The sequence below is a fragment of the Dipteris shenzhenensis genome, chromosome 30 (assembly GCF_047967505.1).
Source record: "Dipteris shenzhenensis isolate YYH24624 ecotype China chromosome 30, Dip_SZ_1.0, whole genome shotgun sequence".
NCBI lineage: Eukaryota > Viridiplantae > Streptophyta > Polypodiopsida > Gleicheniales > Dipteridaceae > Dipteris > Dipteris shenzhenensis.
The window spans coordinates 34,118,147-34,124,910 of record NC_141625.1 but is presented as its reverse complement, the minus strand read 5'-3'; positions in this window follow the sequence as shown (position 1 = coordinate 34,124,910).

The following is a 6,764-nucleotide window of genomic DNA, read 5'->3' as shown; positions in this document are numbered from 1 at the left end:
AAGTGGTGCCAATCTCATGTGACTGACATCAGTGAGATTGGGACCTGTGCCATTCTCCACAAAATCACATGGATAGAATGGCACCAGTGCCAATCTCCATGTGAGCTTGTGGAGAATGGCACTAGTGCCACTCTCATACCATGACCTAGAAAATGGCACTGGTGCCACTAATAATCCTAAATTTACATGTAGATTGGCAATTGTGCCATTCTCCTAGTGCCAATATGATAATTGAAATCCATTCCCCTATTCTCATGTGATCACTACACAGAGGATGCTATTGCAGGAGAAATGTAATATTTAACTTTAAATTGCCATTCTTTTAGTGAAATCCAATCAATATATAGGGCATAATATAGAATAAAAATGAGTGAATTTCCACTGTAAAGTGCCATATTGCACAAAATGTGAAAATTAGCTTTGAAAAACCATTCTTTTAGTGTGATCCGATCAATGTATATGGTACATTATGGCAAAATGTTTTCCAAAAAAACAAATTGTGGGGAAAAAATGGGAAAGATTTATGTGTCACATATAGATTGGCACCACTACCATTCTAAGTGAAAGATGTGGAAAATGTTAAAGATTTGTGAGTACGATTTATGTCAGTGCCATTATAAAGTTAATAAATATGGAAAATTTTCAAAGATGGGATGAAATTAATGATTTATGTCCAAATTAACATCAAAATAAGAAAAAACCTTCTTACGGAAAGGATGGATACCAAGGATGCGACAAGGATGGAGAGGGTAGAGACTATGAGGGTGACGGGCACATAGGTCACCCTCACTTCCTATCATCTCCCCATCCTGAATCCAATACTCTTCCTCAGTTGCATATAATAATCTTCCCAATTCTTCTTTTTTGTGTGGTCTCTCCACACATGTTGTAAAAACTGTCCCCTAAAGAGAGGAAAGCCCAAGGAGGTTGAGACTTCTACTGCTAAACAAGCTGCTCCTAGAGAGAGATGGATTCCCAAGCCTCCTACAGTAGTCCCTCTAAGTACTCAGTGGGAAGACCAAACTTTTATTAGAAACACTGGAAAAGGTAAGGAAACTCTAGAGACACATACAGTATTAAAGAATCCCTTTGAACCTCTTAGAGACAAGGAGGAGGACACTAAAGACAACAATAGAGTGAGTCAGGATGACATGATCATTGAAGCTAGTTGGTCAAAAGAGTTTGAGGAAGATGTTAACAGAGAGGATGCCATGGATGGGGAGGAGGTAAGTGACGAAGAATCAGAAGAAGATCAAACCAAGGGTACCCCAATTAATCAAGGGGACTCTAGTCAAGGCAAATATTTCAATGTGGTACAACATAAAAGAAGGCAATCTAAAGCTGCTACTATGCAGGTAAATAGCCCCAACCCAAGGGCTAAGAAGGGTCTAAAAAAGAATGCCAGATAAATTAGTCTCTTTCTTGACTCTTAATGTTAGAGGGTTAATGGATCCTGGCAGAGGTGAAGAAATAGCTCATTGGTTGAGAGCTAATTATCTTTCCCCTCTTTTCCTAGCATTACAAGAGGTCAAGGCTTGTGGAGACATGTTAGAGGATAGATTGAAGACTATAGACAAAAGAAGAGTCTAGTATGTCACCTCCCATGTGGAGGGTAAGGGTGGGGACTGCCGAGGGGGACTACCATTGGAGCCTTCTCTCATTATAATGGAGGAGTCACTCCAGTTATCACAGACTCGGGGGGGTCACTATGTATAAACCTTCTATATCACGTGCATTCAAGACCCATTTGTAAAATCCCTTATCTGTGAAATTTTCATTAATAAAATGTACCCTTTTTTCTATAAAATCTGTAATTTTTTCCCAAAACTATTTTAAATACTCCCTTATGTATGTTAATTTTTGTTAAATTTAGAAATATAAAATCTCCCTCTGTTGAACTCACTAGAGTCCTCCCTTTTTTTCGATGACCTAGAAATTTTGGAATTATCTAAGCCCAACGACCTCCCTACCTAGGTGGGCATCCCACATTCCATGGTCGAAGACCTTGGGTGGATGTGTGAATGCAATCACGAGGAATCCCAAAAAACTTACCACTATGTTTTTGCTCATGCTCAAGTCTTTGAAGAGAGAAGGTTATTCAAAAGACCTTGTGAAACATAAAACCTATCCAACTTGGCTTCTCTCCTATGATATCCCAATTGATTATTACACCAATTAAACTCCCCGTCTATACAAGCATCTACCATCTACCAGTGCTCTTTCAATTCCTCCCAAGAAACCAAATCAAAACCTATGATGACAGTGCCTTCCCCTATCTGTATGAACAATGTATCAGTCCTGGCCGTCTCTACTAAGATAATTCCTTTTCAAGGGATTTGCTGCATTTTTGTAGGGCTGTGGACAACAACTCTCTTGCTTTTTTCACCGTCTCTTTCAGGGTTTCACCCATAGCTTGTAAGCTAACAATGTAGCCTTGTGCTAATTGGAGCTCTTTAGTTAATTGATGGATCCTTTCTTTATCTTAGGCTTGCATAGTTGAGGCTTTTGCATTTATCTCTAGCTGCCTTTTAAAGATATTATGTGCTATGTTGACTCCCTAGACTAGGAAGTCGATGAACCTTTCCTCCACTAGCTCGGCATGTTCTAGTGCCTGCTCTCTCAACTGTTGACATTTGGTTGATGACCCATAGGCAGGGTTTGCATAGTGGTTGTGGGCTTCCTGTACATCGATCCAATTTGTGGTGGAAGGTCTTGTAGCTTCTCCAATAGGGTTCTTGCCCTTGAGAGATGAAAGGAAAGAGGCAATCTCCCTTGAAATGTCAGGGATGAGCTACTGAGGATGTGTCCTTTAGCATAGTGACATCCTGTTGACTAGTGCTCGGGGTCCTTTGTTGATCTCACTCAAAATGGTCTCCCATAGTGAGGTTTCCCTTGCCTCCTTCTCCAGCCTACAGTGTCATGCTTGTTCCTGTACTAATAATGCCAGTGGATTTGGAGATGGTGGAATTCTTTGGGCTGTGCAGTGTATTGCTAATGACCTGTGGGCGAGTGCTTTGGATTCATGATATGCTTGATGATCGGCATGAAGAGCATAGGTTTGCTGATCTTCTACTAAAGCTTATGGCATTGCACGTCCATCTCTCTGTAAAAGTAATCAGCCGAGTTTGTCTTGAACTATACAAGCTCAAGAAGTCGCAACATCAAATTTGCAACTACCACATTGTGATGGTCAGACATTTCGACCTTGGTGAGCATCCTGAGCACACAAGTGGGCTTCATGTAGGTGGGGTTCTTGATGTCATCAAATGGAATACCCCCTTGTGGTGTCGTGCATCGTAATCCACCCATTCTGTGAGATTTTTCTCCAATTGTCAAACCTTTACAACGATTTTGGTAATTATCAGGAACCCAAAGACTGCCCTGATGGCATCAATAATTAGCTAAAAATGATGAATGGCCCCTTGTTCATATGTGAAGAAGGTAAGCTTTGTGGAATGGCTATAGTAATCGATGAGTTGAGTAACTAAATTAAGGTCCAGGTAGTAGGGGAGCCTTTTGACAAGGGGCATTAGGCCAACAGCTTCAAGGTAAGGCTGGACTTTAGGCTCATGGTGGAAAGCCTAATAACACATGTACATTTGGTATGAGACTCTGAAATCCAAGTTGGGGTTGTAACAGAAGGAAGAATGGATCAAAAGGCCATTAAAAGCAATAAGCTAGTCATGGCCTAGGGGATAAATGTTGGAGATGGTCATAGAGTGCTCATTGTAAAGAGGGGTAGCAGCAGCAGGGATGGCCTTCCTATGCTTGGATAGGCAGGCTGTAGAGGCTTGACCACTTTCTTTGTGGTGGGGCTGAGTGTGGGTCTCCTCTATAAGCTCTTCTTGGGTCACATTACCGAGAAGGGGTAAAGAGATGGGGAAAGTAGAAGTCAAAGTAGAAAGGGGAGAAGATGGGTTGACCATAGGCGGTAGAAGGAGTGGTGGAGGGATCAAACAGGTTGGGGGTAGGGACTTGGGTCTGTTGACTCGACTCCAGGGGGCCAAAGGAAAAGTAGATGGCAAAGAGGTCACTTAAAGAGTTGCTGGAGCTCTCGAAGGATGAACTCATGTAGAATTGAGAGTTTGGGGTGCATAGGGCAGATGGGATGGCTTTGGAGGAAAATTTTGCAACTAAAAATTTTAGGATAAAATTTGCGAGAGTTCTTTTAAGACTACTAACACAACAGATTTTTGCCCAAAGATCCTGTTTTTATAGAAATCTATCTCGATGCACATTGCGTTACTATCCCGGTGGGCATTGCGATGTTAATATGATGTGTGCTACTTTAGTAACCTAGCATATACCATGCTAGTATGCAACCATGCATTGCAATGCTATCTTGATGGGCATTGCAATGTTAACCTGATGGATGTTACGATGCTATCTCAGTGGACATTGTGATGCTAACCTGATGGATGTTGTCATGCTAACCCGACGGATGTTGTGATGCTAACCTGATGGGTGCGTGGGGTTACAATTAGCTCATCATATTTTTTTGGGAGGCCATTCTGGGGTTCTTTCTAAATTTTTGGACATTCCTTGACATTTTGCAGAGCTATATGAGGGTCAGATCAGTGAGAGGGGGTGATTAGATGGGAATTCCCTAATAGTGCGGTTGACTATGGCTGAACTAACTGATGGGGCAATGAGACTTATTCACATAAGTGCTCCATGAGTGTGAAATTTTGGGGATGCTGGTGGTTCCCTATTCACCTACGGAATGGCATTCTGTTAGGGGACTCCTATTTATGCCATAGGCCACTCTCAACCTTGTGTCATCAAGATTTTCAAGCTTGATTAGCCTTTTTGGAATTGCCTCTTTGGATAATCTATCCCTAATGCAACTCTGAGACTTGGAACGATGAATTCCATAGGCATGAGTACTTCAAATCCAAATTCTAGGCTAAAGGGTGTGCAATTATTGGTGATGTTATATGCCATCTGGTAGGCCCAAAGTGCCATGGTAAGTTAAGTTCTAAATCTATATAAGAGTCCTATCATGTATTATTGAATAGAATGAATGCACATTCACTCAAGATTCTATTTATGAGTCCAAGCTAATCTATCTTGAAACCTAATTGACTTGAGGTACATGTCATGAGCACTCTTTTCATCATGTCTCCACATAGGTTCCATCCACCTTAGAGTGCTCCATCGATCTTGAGGCATGCATGTTTTGACATCCTGGTGGCCTTATCCTTTGCCCACTTTGTAAACTAATCTATGGCCATAAACGCATCTATAGTAGTGAGGACATGCATCCAGTTCTATGAGAACTTATGTTTTAGTAGTGGAGCAATATTCATCTTGGTCCTCACTCAGGTCCCTCTCGTTGCATGCTTGGAATACACTCAGGGTGGCTGTCCTTTGTGTAGTATCTGACTTAGCTGTGCGAATAAGTTGCTGATCATTGGATGGGCCTTCCATGTTTAGAGGTTGACTCTCACAATCTACTCATCCTTGCTCAAATAGATGTAGTTAGAGGGCTAGTCATGGACTAGTCTTAGAGTGCACATGAAGGGTCTCCCTAGAATGACATCATAGGCATCTGGCTATCCATGGAAGTACATTATGACAAACCACACATGATAGGTAAGTCCAAAGGTCTTGATATTTGTCCTTCAAAACTCCCACCGGCTGGGGCTATCACTCCATCAGCTAGTTTTATGATAATATTGGCGCTTTCCATCTCAAGCCTTCCTCACTTTGCCCAGCACTATTTAGTGACTATGCCGACTCTCGCTCCTCCATCCAATGTTGCCGTAGACTTATTACTTTGGCAGGTAATTGAGAGCACAACTTTTGTATCATCACTCTCAAAGTACTGGCCTAACTTGTTGACCGGTATCTTTAGCAGATTAGTCTATGGGGGTCTCGACTACCTCAGTGGCCACTTCCTTAGGGGTGACCATTTATCCATTCATCTAGTCGGAGAGATCTCTCCAAAGGATGGCGTTCACTTTTAGTAGGGTGGCTATTGGCCTTTTGAACTCTGTGGACAAGAATGTGGTGAGCCTTGCCACATCCTGAGGTTGGTTGATGTGTTCTCAGCCTTCTGACTATGGTCCTTTGAAACCATAAAAGGACATAAGGTACTCTTCCATAGCTTGGTGTCACTTAGGGTCAAACATCTTGTGTCTTAACTATTTTGGGCTTGGTAGCTTGGGTGTATGGTATCCATGCCGTTGCCCCAGTCTTAAGCCTCTCCTTGATTTTTTCATAGTAGTCATAGACCAACTGTTGTGCCTCTGCAAGGCATTGCTTCTGGCGATTGCTATTGGGTCAGGGTATGCACTACACCTCATCGAGTCTAAGTTCTTCCTATGTGATTGTACCCCTCTTACATTACCCTTTTTTGAAGGCCAAGGGCCTACATGGCACAGCACTGACCATGGGGCCTTCAAATGAGGTGGAAGTGGATACAATGGGGTCATCCTCATCAAACTCGCTCTAGACAATAACCTTATCTAATCCCTTCCCTATTTTAATGGCTCCTAAATGGCTCTTGTACTTAAACTGGTTCAAATCTCCTTAATCCCTTTGATCCTATTTTCTAAGTTCCTTGCTCATGGCCATAGCTTTTGCCCTAGTGATCACATTCAACCATACCAAAGAGACTTGACCCCTCTCGATGCTTAGTAGGTTAATGCTGGTCTTAGGATTTAGGGTTTCTTTTGGAGCTTGCCTCATTGGGCAATCCTTGAAGAGGTGATCCACCCCGTAGCCATGCATAATGGGGCATTCATGTTGGAAGCGGTTAC